We start from the raw sequence: 24309 nt of genomic DNA, 5'->3' as shown, positions 1-24309 counted from the left end.
GTGCCAGAGCCTGGCTGTGTGAAGTGTGGAGGCTGAGGATGTGATCTAAAAGCCTGCTTTAAGCCTGCATTCTTACCACTTGCTTTGAGAAGATTCTGGAACAGGGAAGGCTGTTACAGTCCTGTGACATCTGTCAGAAGTGTCGGGCATAGTTTGCAAAAAAAACCCCACAAAAACAGCAAGAAGACCAAGCCAAACATGATAAAAGCTGTGTGTCACTCATGCCAAAGTCTACAGCCACCAAATAGCCTTATCAAGTTTATTAGGTGCTACTATTGCAAGTTAGACAAAATGAGGGCAGTGACTCTTACACAATTGAATACAGAACAGGATGTACCTCTTCAGTGGAGGTAAGGTAGGTATACATATTTCACCTGTCAAATGTTCATAGATCATCTGTCTCTTCTGCTAGTCAGAACAAATAAATTGTGCACAGTCCATCCATGGTTAATCTTCTTAGATTCATATCTGTAAAGTTTGGAAGTATTTATTCTCTTTCACATCTAGTCATACTGATCAACAGGTGTGTTCTGTATGGTGTAAAATAAATACAAATCATTAGCTAATATAATTATATAAAAAAACAGCAAGAAGACCAAGCCAAAAATGATAAAAGCTGTGTGTAACTCATGGCAAAGTCTACAGCCACCAAATAGCCTTATCAAGTTAATTAGCACAGTGCTTATCAAGTTTATTATGAAGTGCTACAGTTGCAAGTTACACAAAATGAGGGCAGTGACTCTTACACAATTGAATACAGAACAGGATGCACCTCTTCAGTGGAGGTAAGGTAGGTATACATATTTCATCTGTAATAGGTACACAGACCATCTGTCTCTTCTGATAAATTGTGCATAGTCCATCCATGGTCAATCTTCTTAGATTCATATCTGTAAAGTTTGCAAGTATTTAATCTCCTTCACATCTAGTCATACTGATCAACAGGTATGTTCTGTATGGTGTAAAATAAATACAAATCATTATCCAATATAACTATATAGATTAACACTTTTAAAGGGAACCACCTGTGTGGAGCTTGGTCCTGACCTGGGGGCATAACCAGCAAGGTCAGTAATCACTCCTGCCCTGTTCACTGAGACAGGAACTATCCAAGGGCATTTTGGCCAGAGCAAAAAACAGTCCCACTCAACAGAATGAGTGGGAGAAGCTGGGGATGGGCACTACTTGGCCACACTCCTGCATCCTCTCCTCTTTCCTCCCACTGGAAGCACAGTGCAGTGCTTAGCACATCTTTTAGAGCAAGCCAACCGTTTTTGAACGACAACTTATTTACATAGGCAAGGAGAAATAGCTTCTTGGCAACTGTGTTCATGCCAAATGCTGATTTTCTATTTTAACTTCTAGACACAATGGCAATTGGCTTGTTTGAAAGATGATGGATTATGAACTGAAGGGAGAGCTAATGAGGGGGGAGCAAACATTAGCCCAAACTTGCACTTCCCCAGTGCACTGCCTCAATTTACAGCTTGGTGAAACACTTGAAATTGGGTTTGGGCCCAAGAAGCTTTTGAAATAACCAAACCAATTTATTTTTAGCTACAAATATTTTTAATAATATTTAACTTTAATAATTTTTAACTTTAAAATAGAAATGAAAAGCTGGACAATCCAGGAAAACAAGGCAGAATGTGGGAACCAATCAATAAGGTTGAAACCCAGTCTGCCTTTGAGCATCTGCAGGGTAGATGCCTCCTCCCTTTCTTGTTGCAAGCAGTCAGGATGGGACAAGAAATGAAATCCATAAAAGGTTGTTATTTATCAGCAATTAGCTTTGCCTATTAAAACTGTCAAGAATTACTCAGATAGCATTCCTAGCACAATATTTAATAGGAGGTTGGCAAAAAAAATCCTCCAGCCATCCTTCAAAAAAAAGCCCCAAAGACATGTTTCATGGCTTCTTCTCCAGCACCATCTAGTCCATCTCTTTTGGAGTCTTAGAGCAAACAAATTGCAGCTCCTCTACCTCTACCTTGGGATGAGACTTCTTAAGATGGAAGGGCCATAGTTCTGCCCACATTTGTTTTAGCAGAGTGTGTAAGAGGAAAAAACTTCTGCAATTGCTTCATTTCTCCTCTTTTCTGATCAGTGCTGGTGATAATGGTTTCCTTGTTATGGCTTGTAGACTCCAGCATGCTGCTGTGTTAAAGCATAGGAGGGCTCAAATCTAACTCTTAAATAAAAAAGGTTACAGCACAGCATGTTTGTAAAATATCTACTGACAAGTCAAAAAGTGTTCCACATGGCCTGTAAAGTATATGTTAAAAATTATGCATCATAGACCAGCTTTAAATTATTCATTTTTAATTCCTTCAGCCTTGAAGGGCCTTTAAACATTGACTACTGAGAAACAATCCTGCCACTGAGGCAACAGCTATAAAATAAAAAACTGGCTACCTAGAAATATAGAGAAAAAATGCTTTACCTAGGCACAGTTTCTGAATTTTAAAACATGAATAAAGGTCTGGATCCCCACTTGGTAAAAGCTGATACAGCTCCTTTGAAGTCTGCACAACTATCCCCCATCAGCAGTTGAAAGCCCTGGCCCAGACTTTAGAATAGATATAGTTCCTCTGCATAAGATGACAAGCAAGATTTGCATGCTTAGTTCAAACTATTTTATATTTTTTTATTCACTGAGCTGTTGAGGAAATACTGTCTGTGAAACAAATCCTGGATTCTTTCCCAAAACCATCTAAATGACACTTTCTAGTGAAATGCTACAGCATGAGGGGATCAGATCCAGCACGCTGGGCTGGACCCTGCTGTAATTCCCATGGCATTATCAGAGAGCACTTGTTACCCCCACGCTCCTTGGGGTGCATCAGGGAAGTTGAGAGCATCTAAAGGAATTAAGTGAGTATAACACTGATATAAAAAGGAGAAATAGGCTCCACAGTTGCTGTTTCAGGTGGATTTGGTCTTGTTCTCTGCTCTTGGTTCAGCCAGGTGCTGGCAGAGACCTGTAGATTATCTCTATGCTCTGCACTTCTCCATGCTACACCTCTGTCACTGTGTCATGCCTCCCTGAGGCATCTCTGGGGCAAGCACACTCCTCTTCTGCCTTGCTTTACAGAAAGGAGCCTTTCTGAGCAAACCCAGCCACTGCAGAGCTCTTCTTCATATCTCCTCCTGGCAACTTGTGACCAAGGTAGGTGTGGCTGGAGGGATGGACCATGTCCTCTCCTGTGTGCTCCAGAGAAATGGTGCAGAGATGGGGCTGAAAACACAGAAAAAAACCAAAACAAAGCATCTCTCAGTCCCTTTCTTCAGTCACAGAATCGTAGAATAGTTTGGTTGGAAGGGAAATTAAAGATCATCCCATCTCAACCCCTCTGCCGTGGTCAGGGATACCTTCCACTATCCCAGGTTGTTCAAAGCCCCATCCAGCCCAGCCTGGAACAGTGCCAGGGATGGGGAATCCACAGCTTCTCTGGGTAGCCTGTGCCAGTGTCAACTTGATTAACTATTAATAATTAGGACATTCTTGACTGCTGGGTTAAGCTTTCCTTGATCCAAACTAGTGAAGCTTTATATGTTGTATGATGATAAATCAGCTGTTTTACTAGATTCATTCTTTTCTTTCTGTTGAACTCATGGACAGACCAGGTGTGGTACAACAGGCAGTGAAATGCAGAGTGCTCAGACTCTTCTTTCTCATCACTTTCTCACTCCCTCCCTCCTCCCAGAAATGCTTGGCAGAAATCCCCAAACCTGATGCACAACCCTATTACTAGTGAGCTGTTCCCCAGAGATTCTTTTTTGTAAACAGTCCCAGTCACTCACTATTATCGTGAAGCAAATGAAGCACCAAATTCAACCAATTTGCCTGAAAGTAGGAGAGCATCAAGGCAAAAAGGTAACAGAGACACTAACAGATGATCAAATTGGAACTCCTCATCCCACTTCCAGCAAAGTGTCAAGCAGCTCCTGGGAAAAAGCCCTGAACAGCTATTTAATAGACTGTTTCCACCACACAGTAATTCCTTGTATTGATACATTCCTCATAAAAGAAGACTAATGTACTTTTTTTTTTTTTTTTAATGCTCATTACTGTAGATTAAATCCCTTCCAAACCCTGTTTATGAAGGATATAACACTATGCTGCTCTTCAGGATGCAGAGGCAGGATTTAGTGATGGGGTGAGTCCCTGGAAGGGCTTGTTTGGGCTTATGCTCCCTGAGCAGAAAGCTCAGGCTGTCACAGGTGCTCTCACTGCATGCAGATGCCTGCACGGCACAGTACATGATGTGACTCTGGTCCAAATCCACACTCAGGCTTTTACTAACACAACTCTATGGAAACAAGCTCAGTGGTGATTGATGAATTACAGCTCCTACATAGCAAGTTACAGTTTCCCCTGGAAGTACCCGGTGCTGGATTTAATAACCCAACAACGTGGGCAGTTTCGGTAAGTAGATTAATCACCTGTAAACTCATCTGCTTCACAAAGGGAGTTATGCACTGGTTGTCCAGTGTTACAGAACATGTTTTTCAGAGCTCAGGAATGCATTCTCCCCTCTAATATGTGCTGTGCATGTTCACTGTGCATATTTGCCTGCCTACGGAAGGTGGAGGAGAGAAGATCAGAGATCATTTGCTTCTTTGGAGGTGCTATAATCCCCCCACTTCTAGTCATGGCCCCAGTCTTTACACATCTCATGGCTCCAGCCTTTACACATCGACACTAAAAAAGCCAGCATTATGTTGTTAAATAGTTTTAGCAGACACTTTATCACTTCAATGTATCTGCCTGGGGAATTCTTTAATGATGCTGCTTTCTTTTTAATTCTACAGTTTTTTATAGGCACCTTAAAAATGTCTGGTGCTGGACAGAAAGAAGAGGGCTGAAGTACCTCTCCTATGAAAACAGGCTAAGGGTGGAAGATTATTCAGCCCAGAGAAGAGAAGTCATAGGGGAGACCTTATAGCACCTTTCAGTATCTACAGGGGCTGCAAGAAAATTGCAAGTGTTTTTGTTTGTTTGTTTGTTTTCCCTAGGGAATGTAGTGATAGGACAAGGGGGAATGGCTTTAAAATGAAAGAGAGTAGGTTAAATTAGATATTTGGAAGACATTCTTTCATGTGAGGCTGGTGAGATACAGGACCACCAGGTGCAGATGACCCATCCGTCAATGTTCAAGCCCAGACTGAATGCAGCTCGGAGCAACCTGGTCTAATACAAGGTGTCCTGTCCATAGTAGGGGGGTCCAAACCAGATTATCTTTAAGGTCCCTTCCAACCTAAACCATTCCATGACTCTGTGAATATCAACTATGCACTATTTTTATTAGCAATGCCAGACAGATTTTCTGCCCTGAGAAGCGCCAAATTTCTTCCCACTTTCCCTGCTGCGATCACCTTTGGGGTCACGCAGCCCAATTCCAGACACAGCAGTTTGGCGAACACACATACACAGACATTCCCGGAGGGTGACTCTCTAGGGAGGACCCGACGAGAGCCGGATCTCATCCCGAGGGCGCCGGGGGTGAGTCCGGGCTCGGGTTCGCAGCTCTCCGGGGCACAGCCCCGCTCCGGGGGAGGCGATGGGAGGGGAACGGGGGCGAGATGGGGGCGCTGGGGGCAGTGATTGGGGGGGGGGGGGTGCTTGGAGAGTGAGATTGATGGGGGTTGATGAGGGGAGTGAGATGGGGGCAATGATGGGGGAATGCTTGGAGAGTGAGATGGGGTTGATGAGGGAGGTGAGATGGGGGCGATGGGGGCTGTGATTGGGGTGGGGGGGTGCTTGGAGAGTGAGATTGATGGGGGGATGAGATGGGGCCGATGGGGGCACTGATGGGGGGGTGCCTGGGAAGAGATGGGGTTGATGAGGAAGGTGAGATAGGGGTGCTGGGGTGATGACGGGGGATGATGAGAGGGGGTGGGGGTGGTGGGGGGGGGGGGGGTCCGCCCCTCCCGGCCCGGCCCCGAGGAGGAGCCGGCGGGGCCCCGCGCCGTCCACGTGGCCGAGGGCGCGCTATATGAGCGGGCAGGAAGCGCCGGGGAGGGAGCGAGGGGAGGGACGGGGTGCTCGGAGCGGCTGCCCGGCCGACAGACGGACAGACACACAGCGCGGCGGCAGCAGCAGCAGCAGCCACCACAGCAGCGCCCGTCCGTCCGTGCCCCCGGCCATGGGGCTCGGCCGCCCGCCGGCCCCCCTCAGCCCGCCGTGAGTACCGCGGGACCCCGTCCCTCTCTCCCGTCCTTCCTTGCCGCTCACCTGCAAATCCCCGCTGCTGCAGAAGGCGCGGTGGGAGCCTCCCCGCCTCCTCACTCGGCTCTTGAGTTCTTTTGGGTTTTGGAAAAAATTATTTTTGTGCTCTGGAAGGAGGGGCGGCCCCGGCGCTGCTCGCAGCATCCCCCGGCGCTCCGGAGCGGGGAGGCTTCTCCCCATCCACCCAGCCGGGATTTCCCCACTGGAGGGAGGCAGAGGGGAGGCGGCGGGGCCGGGGTGGGTTCCGGGGGAAGGGGCCGCCTTCGGGCGATGCTCGGGGGGCGACAGCGCCGGGAACCCCCTGCAGCTGCCCCACGGAGCGGTGCTGCCCCACGGGGCCGGTCCTGCGCCGGGAACCCCCTGCAGCTGCCCTACGGGGCCGGTCCTGCCCGGCGCCGCCGCCGGGAGGGAGCAGCAGGAGGGACCGGCCCCGCGCCCCGGCTGTGCTGGGTTATTTCCCTCTCCCCTGGCTTTTAGGCTCTGTGCCGGAGGAGCAAAGCCGGTGTTACTCCGTTAGAGGGCAAAAAAGCAGACTCGCTGTCGTAGGTATCCGCTCGCACATTCCTCCTTGCAGAATGAATTTCTAGAGGAGCATAAATAACTACTCTTCGTTTGCTTTTATTGTACTTGGTATATTTATCTCAGCAGCGAACATCTATCCCAGGTCCTTAGTGTGATTGTGTGTAGTCTTGGCACAAATGAAAACAAGCCAGTAAAAAAAAAGAAAATGCCTTGATGTATATTTACTCAGTTGAGGCACACAGTATTTTCCAACTCTTTGTAGCGGTTGGGCTTGTATGTATCCAACATACCAAAATAACTCTTTCATGCAATTGTAAGTCTGAATTATATATTTGTCTGCTGGGCACATATGTTGAAGGAAAAAACCTCCCTAATTATGGATCTTTCAGGGAGATTGGAAGGGTGACAAAGCCCTTGTAATCTTTTGGGTCAATTTTCATAAGCTCCAAAACCTCTCTTTGAAAAGGAAATTAAATTTCAGTGTACAAAAGGGACAGGAGATTCAAGGATATAAAAAAAGAGTCTCTTATTCTGCTTTGATCTTGTCCTCAGGAGTTCATTTACTTTAGTGCTCTTCAGTGACACGAGTTAAAATGAAGAGTTGCCTTTAACTGGAGTCTTCCTGCCTCTTGGCATTTCGGGAGGTACTCAATTAGCAGCACACTTCTCCGGTATGTTATTTACACAGCTTCAGCTGGAGGGGTGGCTCTGCGTGAAGCATCTGCTTGGAAACACTTGGCTTGTTACAGCCACAGCATCCTGTGCCCCCCATGCCAGCCAGCACCTTCCCCAGGACAGCGTGTTCAGCCCTCCTCAGTTTTTCTGTCCCAGTCCGGAGCCAGAGATGCTCTGCCCACTCTGCTCAGTGCCTCGACAGAGCTGCTCGGGTGGCCCTGGGCTCCCTTTGCTGCTTTCAGCAGAGGCAGGGTGTTATCTGCAGGACACGGCTGTGCCCAAGGTCCTTTCTGGACCTGTCTGGGAACCTGAGAGTTTCTAATCAGCTTGAGCACATGTCCAGTGGGGTGAAGGAGGGAATGGTTGGATGTGAATAAAAAGAATGAATTTGTTTATTACAGAATAGCATGTGTTTTCTTGATTATCTTGGAAATAAAGCCCCAGCACAGGTCTGTGGTGAGCTTGTTGTTCTGTTCCTCTGCTGATTTCTCACTTCATTTACTCTGTTTTGGTGCTGCTGTAGAGTAACATTTCTGTGTCAGGAGGTTTCGGTCCTGTGCCTCACCAAAGTCCCAGTCTATGGTTCTGCCAAGTCAGCTTTTAAGTTACCACTAAGTTTTTAAACTACAGTTCTGCTAATACACATTTATTTTACCTTTCTGCTTAGTATTGTGTAGAAGCATTGTCTCTGAAAGTGCAAAAGAAGGGAGAAATTGTATTACTTATTCTTTTGGCTCACTCACTTAGTGCACTGTCTGATTCTGCAGGGGAGACAGCGAGCTGCCCTATGTGGATGAATTTGTCACACATCTCTGCCAGAAACAAACTTGAGAACTTCTTTACAGTTTTTCTTCCAAACTTGATTATCCTGCTAATGGTAATGGCCTCTCAATTGAGGAAGGTTGCTTTTCAAACTAAACATAATTTTATGTAAGACTTGGTATGTGCTTATCAATTTTCTTTTTTGTTTATGTAAAACTGGGAGCAGCTTGAGAGGAAATTAAGGTCATGCAGACGGCAGTTCCATCTTCTAGGTTATAAAAGCATCTTTTATTTCAAGTGAGTTGCAAATGCTGCCATTAAATGATAGTAGAAATAAATTTTTACTTGGAACATCTTTTGCACCTATTTTCAAAAGCGTAGTGAAGCACAAACCTGCTTTTAAAAAGCAAAGCAGAGAGAGCAAACTCAGCTCCACGGCATATTTCAAGTGCTGATAATCCTACCACCTGGTGGAGCTTTTCATGGCTCTGGCTGAGAGAACTCTGAAAAGGATGCATTTTTTGTCTTGTTTCAACACTGTCACATGTAGTTTCTTCAACTTTTTTCTTTTTCATAGCAGACTTAATCAATTTTCTATTATTCTGTATCATTTATACTTTGCAGAAGGCTGAATAGGGCTGTTGGTGTCTCATCTGAAGCAGCAGATAGATGAACTGGTGAAGCAGGGGGTAAAGTTTTCACCTACAGTACTTCTTAAGTGAAAGAATTATTTTTAATAACCAGCCCCTCTGCCAAGATACTCTGGTGGAACCTTTCAGTGCAAGCCCAGTTAGCTTTGTACTAATAATTTTTACATTTTGATATAAATATTACTATAAAATTTTTATTTACTATAAAATATTTGCTAAACAGCCTGTGTTCAATCAAGCTTGCAAGGAGCAGAGAGGCAGATACATTTTGAACTGATCTGAGATTCCTGATATAGGTTATTAAAACATGGGAATGAGTTCCAGGAATTAAGGTGAAGTATGGCAGAGATACTTCACCCCCTCTGCTGCAGTCTTGCCTGTCTGTGATGTTTATGGTGTGCCTACTAACTGATAAATGAAAATCTAACTCACAGGTATGCAAGCTGAAAGTAAACTCTGGGGTTATCTGCCAGCTCACAATTCAGAGGAGTTGCTTACAACAGGGAGGGAGCTCCTTGACCCATGCAGACATTTCCTGTGCAGGACATGCAGCCTTGCAGGCAGAATGCTGTTGTGAATGTTTGTGTTGCTCTTTTTGCCCCAGTGCCTGTGGTAGCAGCCAGCAGAGCAGGGGAGGCCATGGCTGGCCTAGGGATGTGGCAGCTCCCATCTGCCTCTCTGCTCCTGCAGGAATGGGGGGCCTGGTGGGATGGACAGCTGCCTTTGCAGCCTATCCAGAGCATGTCTGCATCCCTCTCTGGGCCAGCCTGGGATTCACTGCCCAGCAGGCACCTGTATCACCCAGCATGGGTGTGCTCCAGGGAGCTGGGATCTTCTACCAGGCCTCAGGGACCTTGGCTTCTCAGCTGTGGGCTCTCAATGCTGTGTGAACTGCCCTGGGCTAGCTGTCCTTGTCTTCTGTCACCTGGTGTTGTATTTGTGACTTCAGGAGGGTGGGTTTGGTGTCCAAGATATCTTCAGTGGCCCCTGAAATGTGTTTGGCAACTGAATTCACCCTGTGGGAGCTGTGTGAGTTTTCTGGGCACAAACTTCTATCTTAGGAAATAGATAACCTTATCAACATAAGTGGTCTCTGTTCAGGATGTCTGTCTGTTAGTTGTTCAAAGTTGTCACTTCTTGTGACTCCTCTTGTCCTGATAACTGCTGTGGGCTGACCAGGCACTAATTAACAGCAGGTACAGAGGAGCTGCTGTCACCCTTCTGGTCACCTTTCCCACTCTTACCCAACCTCCTCTTCCACTGGTGCCAAGTGTCCCATGCTCGGGTTTGTAAGTAGCAGTCACTTTGTGTAAAATGTCCCATAAAACTTTGAAAAGCTCTTTTAAGTCACAACCCCCTGAAGCTGTGAAATAGCTGTGGAATGTGGAAAATGGGGAGCCTGGACAGACAGGGTGCTCTTTAAAAGAAACTCACCCATAGTATTGGTAGAAGCTTGCTCTGAAGCATGAGATAAGATTAGGAATGTCATCAGTTGTAGAGACTGTAGTAATTGTTAAAATGCAATTCTGGGGGAAAGGAGGGTGGAAAGCAATTCTTTCCTGGCTTTGTTTCACTTTGAAGTGCTGTGATTAAGTTGCTTCATCTGGACTGACGTGCATGTCCCTCCTTGGGGAGAGGAAGATTTGTGCCCTGTGTAGGAGATGACCAAACCTTTGAGCAGACAGGAGTTGTGCTATTTCAGGAAACGTCTTAACCTCATCAAGCCACATCTGTTTCTCTGGGCCAGTCCCACAGCTATTTCTGCCAAGCAATTGCAAGGTGTCCTAGAATGCAACAGAGACACAAGTGATTGAAACCTGCACCTGGTGACAAATGTTTGAAGTGTAGCTGTCTTTCTCTGAGGACATCATCTCAATAGAACTTTTTTGGTTTGTTTGTTGTTTTTTTTTTTTTTATAGTAACTTTTCAGGTTTTCAGTGCAGGCTCAGCACTCTGTAGCTTTCCATCCTGAAAGATTTGAGGGGAGGACAAGGAGAAATGGGTGACAGGTTAGAGCCCGCAGGGTCCAAGCACAGCATTTCCCACCTTGCTGGTGCCTGACAGAGGACTGCTGCTGGCATGGAGGTGACCACACATCCTCCTGGTGTCCCCAGAACTCTCCTGCAGTGAGCTCCTTAGCCACCCTTTTGGAGGATTGTTCTGCAGAGTGAAAACTAGAACAGTGACACTGAGATATTAAGTCTGATGCAATTTTAAAATGTCTCTGGCCTTTATAATTGCTGCTGACATTTTTCCAGGAGCCGTGGAGTTCTGTATTTTTTACTTTTGTTTTTAGAGCTTTGGTACTCCAAAACAAAACAAAGATTTTGCCTTTTAAAGGACACTGCATTATTTCTAGAGGCTGGATCTTCAATCAAGGACTTAATCTTACTTATCTGAAATACTTTGTGTGCTGACACATCACAGTGTTGTACCAGATCGAAAAAGAAATATAATTCTATCAAATCTGCCAGCTCAGTTAATATGACCCTGCCAGGGAAGCATATAAGGCATCACCTCCAGTTCTTTTAGGAAGGCATCAGATTCCCACTGCCAGCTCAAATTCAAAGCACAGTGCATGTGGCCAGGTTTGGATTTAAAAAAAAATAATTCTAAGGTACTTCTTGCATCCTGGCATGCAAAACCACAGATCAAATTGGAAGATGTCATCTGAATATTTGGGTTGAAACAGCAGTTTGAGTCCTAGAGTCATTTGGGAATAATCCTGAAGCAGAGACCTGTGTTATCCACTTTGAGACTTCTGCAAATTCCTGTGTAAAGGGCATGGTGTAGGGCTACCTGCAACTTGAATCAGAGCTGACCTGACAGTTTTGGGGGTTTTTTTGACACTCTGGAGTTCATCCAAAGCTTCTAGGATGTGATGAGGCCATCCATACCTGTATCTTAAATTCCTTTGACCTGGTGGGAGGTGGTGATGCCTTCTATGGAACCTGCAGCCTGCATTACTGCAAGACTTTGGCTATAAATGCTGTTGCTCTGTGCACCTAATTCTTCTTTTACTAGAGCTTCACTTAAATCAGTTTGTGCAGATTATCTGACTTAGATTTTTTTTTTTTTGGTGACAACACTGAGAAAAATACTCATTTACATTGAATTGAAGCAATTTTTATTTAAGCAAAGGCAGGTCAAAATAATTATGATTTTGAGAAAGTTATGCATTGCTACTTTTAGATACTTTGTCTTAATTCCAGGTCCATTTCAAACCTCTCAGGTAGTCAAAATCACTCATTTTGAAAGTACCAAGTTTGCCTTCAGAGATGTCAGAATGATTCCTCTGAATTTGATGTGACCTGCATTGTCACAGTTTGTCAGCCAATGGCAATACTGATGCTATAGCTGAATCTGGGGTTTTGTTTCTTTTCTCTTTGAAACTATTTTTGTAGTGAAGTTATTATTCTTTGGAAGGTTTACCCTGTTTTTCTCTTCAGGGACAATTCTATATATTTCAAGTAAGAAGAGGATCTCTCCTGTTGTTCGGTCTAGTGCTTATTAGAAGAATTAGAGCTCTTCCTTCTTGATCTCTGTTCTCTTTTCAGCTGCTATATCCTCTGCTTTCCCCCTTCAGTTAAAATCTGCCTTTATGGAGAAGCATTGACTTTATGATCAGGTCTCCTGTGGCTTCGCTCTGCCTGCTAAAACAGATCTGCTGTTCCTCTCAAGCAGCTGGCTTGATTCAAGCCTAAAACTTTAACCTGAGGAGTGAAAATGAACTTCTGCTTGCCCACTATCAAATGTTCAGCTTCATCCTTCAGACTCAGGGCTGTTGGATATCTCCAGGGGATCAAGCAGCAGCACTGGTGAGAGCACAAAGCAGGGACAAACTAAATTTGCAGGTAGGATGTTGATGCGTAGACAGCAGCTGAGAATGCCACAGCCACTGGAACTGTGCAGGTTCTCATGGAATCATGGGACATCCTTGCTTGGAAGGGACCCACAGGGATCATGGAGCTGGCCCGTGCAGGACATCCCAAGAACCCTCCCTGTGCCTGAGAGTGTGGTCCAAATGCTCCTTGAGCTCTGTGAGGTTGTGTTGCAATCACTGCCCTGGGGAGTTGTTCCAGTGCCCAGCCACCCTCTGGGGGAGAACCTTGTCCTGATATCCAAGCTGAACCTCCTCTGCTGCAGCTTCAGGCCATTCCCTTGGCTCCTGTCACTGATCACCTGAGAGAAGAGATCACTGCCTGCCCCTCCTCTTCCCCTTGAGAGGAAGCTGTAATTGCAGTGAGCAAACCAAGTGACCTCAGCTGCTCCTCATGGCCACCCCTCAAGGCCCTTCACTGTTTCACAGCTCTCCTTTGGACACTTCCTAATATTTTTCTATCTTTTTTGTGTTATATTGCTGTTGTGATGAAGTTCTCTCTTGTGCTCTGGAGGCTGTGCTGTAATGGCAGCACAGAAATAAAAGGGAAAACTGCATTACCCTTTGTAAAATGTCAGGAGTTAAACAGACCCTTGCAAAAACTTGTCTTGCTTAGAAAGGCAATATTGAAGTGTAAACTGGCTCTTGCAAAATATCATATGGAAACCAAATTTGTCTTTTCTGGTGCTAAGAGGAAGAAAACAATTTGGGAGGGCAATGTGAGGATGCTTTATAAGTTTGCTAAAAGAGAGCTCCCTTCTCTTGGGCTGCCAGAAATGCCTATGGTTGGCTTGCTGGTGTAAGTGGGGACTCTGCAGTGGATTCATGGAGAAGATCTGGGCAGGGCACACAGCTGTGGGGTCAGGATATGGCTTTGCTTCAAGATAGCAGCTATAGGCAACAAGATGTCAGCTCCACCAAGGTTATTCTGATGTCTGCCATGTGGTGATGTGAAGTGCCCATGGAAGTACCAAGTGTGTGTGAGATCCTGAGAGCTTCTTCAGAGCTTCAGGAGAGGTTTTTTCTAGTTTCATCACTCTTTCTCTCCTTCCTGAGTAGGTACTGAAATGCTCTTTAATCCTGCTCTTCAGGATATTTCCCTGCCATGCTTTAACCCCTCAGACAGCAGCTAAACCCCACACAGCCGCTCTCTCACATTCCCTGCAATGGGTAAAAGTGAAAAACTCATGGGTTGAGACAAATTTAATATGTAAAGCATAAGCTGCACATGGCCAGCAAAGCAAGCTAAGGAACTCAATCATCACTTCCACAGGCAGGCAGCTGTTCAGCCATCCCCAGGAAAGCAGGGTGATTTTTTTGTTTTATTATCCCACATAATGGTAAATGGGAAGGTAAATTCCATCACACTCAATGTGCCTCCCTTTCTTCTGCTCCCATCTTGCTGTGCTGCCCATGATGCTGTATGCTATGATAACCTGGGGTCAGCTGTCCTGTCCTCTTTCAGTTCTTTGTGCACCCCCAGCCTCCTCGCTGGTGGGGTGGGCTGAGGAGCAGAAAAGGCTTTGGCTTTGTGTAGGCTCTGCCCAACAATAATGAAAATATGCCTGTGTTATCAACAGTGCACCCAGCACAAATCTAAAACACGGCCCAATACCAGCTCCTGTGGAGAAAATTAACTATCTCAGCCAAAACCAGCAGAGTCTTTGTGTATTACAGCGCCCTGCATGGGGTCGCTGAAGGTGAGAGATGGACGAGAATCTTGTTTCTTGATCAGAAGGCTGGATTTATTGATATATGATATATAATACATTATAACTATCCTAAATAGAATTAAAGAGAGAAGTTTGCAGATGCTTGCTAGGCTAAGAATAGAAAGAAAGAATCTATAACAAAGTTGTGTCCAGGGACTCTGTCCCCAGCTTGTTCCTGTGATTGGCCCTTAATTATAAACATGGGAACATGAACCAATCACAGGTCAAAATAGGTGCATCCTATTGCATTCCACAGCAGCTGATAACAATTGTTTACATTCTCTTTCTGAGGCCCTTGCTTCCCAGAAAATGCAGAAATCTGAAAGAAAGGATTTCCGTGAAAAAATGTCTGTGACACTTGTGCACATACTTCCTCTCATCCACCCCGTTTCCTCAAATTGTCCTTGCTTGAAGAAAACAGACTGTTCCTACAGCAACCCCCTTCCCTCCCAGGCTTTGTTCTCTGTGTGCCAGGATCAGAGTGAACCAAGGCAGCAGGAGAGCCAGGGACACTTCAACTTTGCCCCTGCGGACAAGTGTGTGGTGTTGTAGGACACACTTATGGCTGAGAACTTGGAGTCAAGGGCTGCCCCCTCTCAGCTCCCTGTCCTTTCTGGCTGCCAAGGACAGTATTTCAGTTTCCTGGAGGTTCAGTTCAGCCTGTAAAGTGGTTGGAGGTTCCAGTAAAGATGTAAACACTGCCCTTTTGACCAACAGCTTGATTTTTGAACTACGAAAGTAAAGGGAAATCCAACCCCCATGGAGAAAAGAGCTTTAGAGGAGGGATTCACTCTCTGCCACTCCATTGAGTGGTGCAGTCATCAAAGATGTGCAAAAGCACAGCTGATGCAATATAAATCATCTACATTTCTGTTTTGTTTACTACAATGGGGTTATGACCATAGTGCTGCAAGGATTGTGCAGTTTGGTGTCTTATCTTGTTCATGAACTTTTTTTGCTTGCCTGGATCCTAAGACCTTACAGAGAAACATAGTGTCTTTGGCTAACTGTTGCTGTCACAGGAGATTTTCTGTTAAAAAGTAAGCAAAAATAGATATGCAAAAATAAAAACTGCTTCAGACCTGGAGTTAGAGAGAAAAAGCCTGTATTGTGGTAGCAGGATATGGGAAAGAGCAGCAGCTTCACAACTTTGTGATAGAACTGTGAGGATGCTGGAGCACAGCTGTCCTGCATCCTGCTGTTAAATCCATATCTCTCCAGTTCAAAGACAAGGATGTTGTGTGGGACAGTGTGTAAAATGCTGTGTACAAGTTCATGTAGATGGTGCCAATGGCTCTTCTCTCATCCCATAGCATTGTGAGACCCTTGTATGCCCATTGCAGAAGGCCACCAGATTTGTCAGGAGCAATTTGACATAATGCTTACAATTCAGACAGTTAATTGCACCAACAAAAGTTGTGTGTTAATGCTGATTTGTGTAAGACACTGATTTGTGTTTCTCCATAAGCTCTGTATCTCTGTTGTAGAGAACACCCAGTCCTTCAAACAGAAATTAACTCAAGCAATTGCATAACTGGTTGTGAGGCCAAAGAGCAGAGGAGCAGGAGATGGAAACTGGCTGTTGAAAAAGACAAGGTTATTGAAAAACAAACAGTAAGCGCAGAAGTGGCTAAAAGGCTTAGAAGTAGCAGTGAAACAAAGGAGTTTAGGATAAGCTGCTTCTCCCAAGGCCAAAGTCTCCTGTTGATGCTGAGTTCAGCATTGGCAGAGGGTGTTGCTATGGAATTGTACTTCATTTTGGAGTGTTTGTAATAAAGGAAAATGACAGAGGCCTGTATTGAAAAGAATCAATAGGTTGGAATTTCCAGTCAGACTCCTTTGGAGGGGAATGTCTCCGTTTCACAGAGCACCAGAAGAGGCTGCTTGTATCTTCCTCTGTTGCCACCTGACCTGCTGCTGTAGGAGAGTGGCTCATTTGCTGAGCTTCGTTCCTGCTGTCTTAGGAGGATGCACACTTTTCCTTTGCCTGTAAGTGGTCTGGATGAAGAATTCTATCATAGAGTCAATTAAGTTGGAAAAGATGTCTAAGATCATCAAGTCCAACCATCAAACTAGCGCCAACATCATGTTCACCATTAAACCTTGTCCTCAAGTGCCACATCCACAAGTTTTTGAACAGTTGTAAGGATGGTGACTCCACCACTCCCCTGGGCAACCAGTTCCAATGCTTTACAACCCATTTCATGGAAAAAAAAAAAAAAAGTCCCGATGTTAAATTTAACCTGAGGCCATTTCCTCTCATCTTGTCACTCTTTACTTGGGAGAAGAGACCGACCTCCACTTGGCTACAACCTCCTTTCAGGTAGTTGTAGAGAGAGGGAAGGTCTGCCCCCATCCTCCTTTTCTCCAGGTTAAACACCTCCATCTCCCTCAACTGGTCCTCATAGGACTTGTATTCCAGCTCCTTCACCAGCTATATACAGCTAATACTCTACCAGATTAAGACAGGAGTGCTCAGTGTGGCTACTGTCTCTACTGTTCTTGGCGAAAAGCTTCCCACACTCCAGTGACAGTAGCCCTTTATCCTTTTGGTTTAAAATACCCAAGTCCTGTCTGGTGACTGTCATCACACTAACTGAGAAACAATCCTAAGAAATTTGCCCCGTTTTCAAGTTACTATCTTGGAAAAAGGACAGTTGTCTTGTGGGAACAAGCTGGACCGAGAGTTACATCTTAGTGCAGCAGAGGCAGTCCTTAGATCCTCCTCAGGCAAGCTGTCAGACACACCCAGCTTTTCTTTTTTTGTGTGTGCTTGTGAATTTTTAAAGAAGCATTGCTCAAAATGTCTTTTTTCCTGACTAATCTTACCCCACACAAACTTAGAAGTTCTCTGTAGTGTATGAAATAAACCCACCAGGCACAGCTCCATTTTGGAAAATAGCTTTTCATTAAGGTGTAACTCTCCCCTGCCTTGCTCTCAGAGCCGCTAACCTCACATTTGGCATGTCTCTGAATTTGGAAAATACTATTGTGAGTCTGGCTGTTGTCTGCCAGTACAGTTTTTTCACCTTTACTGTCTTGCTTGGAAATTTAGTGGCTCTGATATCCAGAAGATAACAGTGAGGATCCTCTTATGGAAGAGACTGGAGCTAAAGCAAGACCCCAAGGGAACTGGATGCACTTGCTGTGGGAGTTTCAGGCTTGCTTGGCACAGGGACACAGCCTGAGGGTGGGATCACCAGGGTGGCATTTAACAATTCCCACTGCTGGAAGAAACCAGGTGGCTTTACAAGGGTGGAGCTTGGTGCCATTGGGGCTGGTGCCACCTGCTGTGCTGCTGACCCCCTCCTCATTAAACACTGAGATGTGGCACACTGCCCCCTGTGCCCAAAGGTTAAGGGCAAAACTGGGAGAGATTTGCTTGCTTTGAAAAGTATCTCTTTCACAGTCCCTCATCTCTACAAAGGGAACCCATCCAAATTTGCTTTTGCTACTTTTGTATCTGTTCAGACTTAAGTTGACAACTCTAGTTCTTGGAGCTGGAAATTCTGTTATTAGGGCCCTGAGATTTTTCTGAATATTAAAAATGCCTTGCTTTTATAGCTGTCAGAACCAATCTTTCAGCTCTCCCCCTCCAGCTGCTGTGCTCTCTTGTGAGCTGATTGCTACTCCTGGGCAGGTAAGTGTCAGCATTGTTGTGCCTGGCACCAACAGTATTGACTTCCAAGGAAAGGAGGGTGTTTCTGCATCTCAGATCCAGTCCTGTGTTTTGTTTATGATACTCTCTTCTGCCAGGAGAAATTGCTGCATAACACTTTCCCTGTGTCCAAGAGAGAGCAGGGTCGTTCTCAGTAACCTTGAGTGTGGATTTGTGAGCTCTGGTGAGCTCATTAGAGCTTGATCTGCTCATTACCTGGGGACTGCTGAAGGCAGCACCAAAATATTTGAGAAGTCAGCAAGGGCAGCATGCTTCCCTCTGAGTGAGCATGGGAATGTTGTTCAGTACATGCATTTGAATTGATTGCTGAAGCTGACATCTGCTTACTGAGGTTTACAAAGCTTGTGGCTTCTCATAAAACACATGGCATTTGTAAGGACAGGCTTGTCAATGAGAGTTCCCTTACTCAAAGCCAACAGGATTCTCCCATCTGTGTAGCAGAGCCCTTTCCTTAGAGCCATCAGTCACCACTGTCTGAAAGTCTAGGTGAAAGTGAGTAAAAAAAAAAAGTTCATTCTTGCTCTTCTCTTCCCAAGGAAATTCTTTCCCTGGTGTGACAGCCCTTCCCAGCCTACTTATAGCTCCTACTGAATTTCAACTTCCTGTCCAAAATTGCTGGGACATGGGATGATTAACAAGAAATATTCCTAAAAGGACCCAGGACAAGGGATCCTTGTCAGCAGTACATGGTGAAATATTTCAAACCTGATGAGTGATCTTTAGGGCATGCAGCAGGCACCCAGAGAGTGTCTTGGGTATTGAGAGAGTTAAAATGGTTTGGATTTTTTTCAGGAGGTGCAGAACAAAGCCACAGCACTGGCATTATCATGAAAGATGTCCTTCAGCCTGCCCAGTCGGCTATTTTAGGAGGCATTAAGTGATGTAAACATCATGGCAGAGAGACTGAAACACTTGTTGTGGTTTAACCCCAGCCAGCAACTAAACACCATTCTCCCACTCCCCCACCAGAGACTGGAGGGTAGAGACTGGAAGGTAAAAGCTGGAAAACTCATGGGCTGTGATAAGGACAGGTTAACAGGAAAAGCAAAAGCCATGCACACAAACAAAACAAGGAAATGATTTCCTGCTTTCCACAGCCAGGCAAGTGTTCAGCATCCCCAGGAGGGCAGGGCCCTGTCATGGGTAATGGTGACTTATGGAGACAATGGACATCACCCCAAATGTCCCCCGTTCCTCCTTGTCCCCCCCACCTTATACACTGAGCATGATGTCACATGGTCTGGAATATCCCTCTTTTAACTTGGGGTCACCTGTCCTGGCTGTGTCTCCTCCCAGCTTCCCATGGACTCCCCAAAACACAGCCCCACACTGGCCCAAATCAGCCAGCACTCCACAGCAAATGGAGCAGTGCTTGTGCAGGCCCATGGGTAACTTCATAGTTCCCCATCACTTGTGGGATTTGTGTCTTCATCTAAACAGCATGCAGATTTGTCACTTGGCTCCTCTCACCAGGATTCTCTAGGTGCACACTGAAAACCACTCTGCTAGCAGGGTGCACCTCACCAGGGTGAATGGCAAAAGTTCCTTTTGGTTTAGCTGAACAGAGGTGAACTTTTCTTTAAGGTGGGGAAAAGGTGGTTCCTGAGCTTACCTAAAAATAAACAAGATGCTGACTGGCTTGGTTATATTTTCACTGCTTGACCTATCAAAGGAGACAGTGGCATGGGAAGGACACAAGTAACTTTCAGATGACATTGCATTAATTTGTAGCAATGCTGGAATTTCTGTTGAGATGCTTCCCAAGGATGTTGCACGCATCTGGCAAAGGCTCTGCTTGTTCTTTCCTTTGATATTTGCCCAGAACCAGAGACAGATGCTGTAAAATGGAGTAATTAAATGTGTTGATTTTTTGTAAAAATGGTTACTGTAGTTCATTTTATAGTGTGGGGGTAAGGAGGATCTTTAAACATATCTTCACTCAGCTTGTGTGATTTGAAGGTGGCCTTTTCTCTCCTTTTTTTAGTGTCAATTAGTGGAAGTTTTTGGGTTGAGGTTTGTTTTTTTCTTTTTAAAGCACAAGGCTTATTTAAGAACATTGTAGACAAAATATTTTGCAATGCCAAAAATCTTCTGCAGTGTGTTCAGAGCAGGACTTTCTTTGCTCTTCAGCTCAGAGTGCTTTAGACAGAATGGGAGAAGGACATGAAAGAGAATTGTGTTGTACTTAGCAGAATTAGAATAAGCCCACAAGCACATGGTTTGTACTTTTTAATTCCAAGAGCCTGAATCTGATCTCACTCCTACTAATCTCTGAAGGGATTATTCCTGATTTACACCATCCTGAATGAAATCAGAATCTGGCCCTGAAAGCCTGTTGGTACTTCAGACATTGTCTCAAGGCAGCTGACCTGCAAATATGAAAAGGAGACCTGAGTTCCTGTGGGTTAACTGTTTAAATTTGTCAAGCTAAGTCGACTGCAGCTTGTTTAACAGGGAGATGGCTCTGCAAAACCTCAGGCTAGAACCCATTTACCTCTGCTTGACTAATGGGAGGAAATCTGAGGATCCTCTTTGGTGCAACACAGTGCTCTGCATTTGCATAGCATCTTTCATCTGAGGATATTAAATAACTACTTCAGTGCACTTCTGGAAGCTGTTCAGCCAGACAAATCTCTCTAATGACCTGCCACGACTCTGGTTGCTAGCAGTGAAGCAAAAATAAGTTAGTACATTGAGTCTCTGGTCATGAGTGGCATCTGTAAGAAGAGGTCTGCAACCTAGAACAGTGTGAAGCTGTTAGCTGAAAATACTGGGGTTTCTGGAAAAAAGGCTATGTCATACTTAGCTGCTGAGAAGAAAAATTGATTTTTATTAGCACAGGTTCAGTTAGTGTTCACTGAGACAGGTACCAAAAGCAAATGTACAGTTTTAGGGTGGGAAAGCACAGGTTGCCTTTTAGTCATCATGCCAACTTCTTTATGGCCCCAAATGAATATTTTTTTGTTCATGTTTTGGTTGTCTACATGCTCATTTTTAAGACTGTGTTTGCATTGAGATTAAGGGAAAGTTGAACACACCTTTTCATAGGGCTGCTCTAAAGGAAACTGGTATATTATTATACACCTATGCATATTCTCCAGTGAACAGGTCATGTTTGTCATTCTGCAAAGCACAATTTTGGTGTGGTGACACATTTGCACAGTGTTTGAACATAATAAATGCTGCCATACAGTGGGAACCAGATGGGCAGCCTCATGCAATGGCCCACCTATTTCCTTTTAGATTTTGTTCTTGAATTCTGTTGTCAGCTCAGATTTCTTAGTAGCTGTCTCTTTGCCATGTCCATTGGAGATGCTCCAAGCTTTAGACCACAGTAGTTAGATGAGTGTGGAGGGTTTTATCTTTATGGACTGTAGGATGCCTACATCCCATCATTCACCCAGCACAATGGAAAAAACACAACCTCTGGCACACTTAGCAAAAAGGCTCAGTATAGGAAGATTTTGCTCACCCTGGTTCAGTGATCCCATGCAAACATCTGCTCCTGCTCTGGAGCTGAGCTGCTTTTTCCTTTCCAACCTGAAAGCGTGGTTATGACATTAAATATATTGAACCAAATTTGACATGCACAGTCATTTGTCTGGAAAGTACCCTTAATTTTCCTTGCAATAAGTAAGAAAGTCTGCTTCTTCCTCAAAGGTGTATTTAGTTTTGTTGCTAGTCACTCCAAGTTGTTAGCCATGGCTGATGTAAGCCCTGCCTGTCTATCAGCAGAGTCTGGAGGAGCTAATGACAGTTCCTGGAGGTGAGACTTCATTGATTCAAGCTGAAACAGCTGGTGAGCAATGCTGTGAGGAGTTGGCATTAGAATAGAAAAACCCAGTTGGCTTTGTGTCTATATGAGCAAGCGAGAAAACTCTGTAGTGAGATCTCTGCATTTTTCAGTTTTCCATAAAATAGTCATCATCATCATCTCAGGTCCGCATCTCTCCACTTTTCTGTATTTTTGCCTGATATAAGCCAGAGGAAGTGCCATGGGAGCAAATGTGGGATTTACTGGGGGAATGAGAGCTGGTTAATCCCACACTCTTCAGCAAAGCTCTCCCTTCCTTCAGTCCTGTCTCTGCAGCAATGTGTGCATCAACCTGGGTCCTCTTCAGTGAAAGAGTGATACTGGACCTTCCTTTGAAGCTTTTGCTGTTTGATTGAATCAAATTCTCTAAAAATTCTCTCCATCTATATATCTGCTATAGGGTAAGAGACATTTTTCCCTGTTTGTCTCTGATCTCAGCTGGTCCCACAAAGTCTATTGCTACAGCAGATGTAAAGGTGGAGAAATTTTAAAATACACCACAAAGCAGATATAAAATCTGCTGCCTTGCTGAACTGGTTAATGTTGCTTAGCTGACATTTCTGCAGTGTAGGAAAAGCTGCATATTACTGGCCAAGCACTTTGTAAGTTTCTGTTATTTCTAAAATGGATGCCAGCAATTGGAAATATTGAGTAATTTTTAATTGAAGGGATATGATCAGTGGGTGATTAGTTTTTGGAGTGCCTTGGATGAATGCTGTGTTGTAGAGAGAAGCCATCTGGAGCAGGGCTGTGGTTTAGCTGCTGCAATGAGTACCCACGGACTGCAGAGCCAAAATGACCAGGTTTATTACATCGATGAGGATCTTGAGTAATTCAATTCATTTTCACAGATCTAAATGAACTAAAATGAGAACATAATTTGGCCTGAAGTTTTAGTTTGATGCTCTCAATTATTAAACCAAGGATCATCGATGCATTTTCTACTATGCTTAAAATAACCCAGCCACAGCAAATCAGGCTCTTGACTTCCTTCCTCTGCCTGCAGCTTTTACCAGATTTACCATGGACAGGATTTCACTACGTTTTGCCTGGATGGCCAGTGTGACTTCTTGTATTTGCTTCTCCTCTGCATCACAAGCATCACACTCTGCCTGTGACCCTGGGGATAGGCTGGCAGAGAAGAATCTTAGAACCACAGAATGAGTTGTGTTGGAAAGGACCTTTAGAAATCTTCTAGTCCCACCCCCTGCAAGGTGCAGGGACACCTTCCACTAGATCAGAGCCCTGTCTGTGCTGTCCTTGAAGGTTTCCAGGTGTGGAGCACCCACCACTGCTCTGGGTTGCAGTAATGCTCTCACTGCTGGGGATTGCTGGGCAGAGACCCTCCATAAATCTGTGTTAGTCACAAATATTGCAGCTCACACTGCTGCAGGGTACCTGTAGCAGCCCTGGGTTTGTAGCCAGGCTTGTAGCTGCTGGGCTTAATTACTCCAAAATGAAGCAGATTTGTGGTGTCATACCAAAGTAAATCCTCCCTCTTCCTGAAATTTTCATTGCACAGTCTTTTTGCTGAAACCTGGTCAGTCATGGTGATGTACAGCCCTGAAACTTGAGTCCCAAGAGCTGCCCTGTATTCAGTGCATCAAGGGGTGTTTGGAGCAGTGAGGGTTACTGGAGGAAGTGGCTGGAAGGAAAAAAAAAAAACAAACAACCTTTGAGAATGCTTTGATGAAATCAAATATCTGCACCAAGGAGGCAGTGTATTTTTAGGAAGAGGGCACAGGCTGCATGTAAGTAGATGCATTCTATTTGATGTGCTGAGATCAAGGTGTTGGAGTCTTTAGCTGCTCATCTGGCCATCTTATCTTGTGTTTTCCCTCTTAATGTTTCCCTTGTGTTTTAAAATTGTTTTTCCCACTTGTTCTGTGAAACATTCTTATGCAAAGCCAAGTCTCCTGCAACTCCAGCAAGCTTGTTTGTAGCACAACAAGAGCAAAGAGGTGTCACAGTCTTGGTTTTGCATAAAAACACATAATTTATTTCCTTTTTTTTCCCTTCGCAAGCTTGTTATTAAATGAGTACTTTAATGAAGCATTTAATGGAGAAAACAAAACAAAGCAACTTCTATATCCTTTAGATTGTTCCCTGAATGAAAAATTATTTAGAGATTCAAACCCTTGCTGTTTCCTGTGTCATTGCAAAGCAATAATGAGCAGAACTTGAAAAGCTCTTCTCTCTCCTGGTTTGGAGTACCAGCCTCTATCACAGCATCAAACAGCCATGCCAGCACTTTTTCATGGCACCAGCTGATTAAGTTTCATAGCAGATTCTCCCCCAATTTAATGCTGCTAATGACTATGTGAATGAAACTCACAATATAAGCACAAGTTTGAAATCTCAGCTTCAGCATTGGAGCTTAAAC

The 24309-nt window shown here is 44.7% G+C and overlaps 1 protein-coding gene and 1 long non-coding RNA gene across 2 annotated transcripts in view; one reads left to right on the top strand and one right to left on the bottom strand.

Annotated features, from left to right (window-relative positions):
* Positions 1-245: 245 nt before the first annotated feature.
* Positions 246-6455, bottom strand: LOC132069605 (uncharacterized). The gene is made up of 2 exons (XR_009417807.1): positions 6239-6455; positions 246-3238 (listed from the first exon to the last, which is right to left on the bottom strand). It is a non-coding gene; the product is annotated as an uncharacterized LOC132069605 (long non-coding RNA).
* The window catches only part of ST3GAL1 (ST3 beta-galactoside alpha-2,3-sialyltransferase 1), a 79160-nt gene continuing 60885 nt past the window's right edge, over positions 6035-24309 (top strand). Inside the window, exon 1 of the mRNA XM_059465919.1 lies at positions 6035-6187. The gene's annotated coding sequence lies outside the window, so the exon portion shown is untranslated. The remainder of the gene's footprint in view (positions 6188-24309) is intronic.

The sequence above is a fragment of the Ammospiza nelsoni genome, chromosome 1 (genome assembly GCF_027579445.1).
Source record: "Ammospiza nelsoni isolate bAmmNel1 chromosome 1, bAmmNel1.pri, whole genome shotgun sequence".
Lineage (NCBI taxonomy): Eukaryota > Metazoa > Chordata > Aves > Passeriformes > Passerellidae > Ammospiza > Ammospiza nelsoni.
Note: the sequence above shows the minus strand (reverse complement) of the source record. Positions and strands in the feature narration are given on the sequence as shown.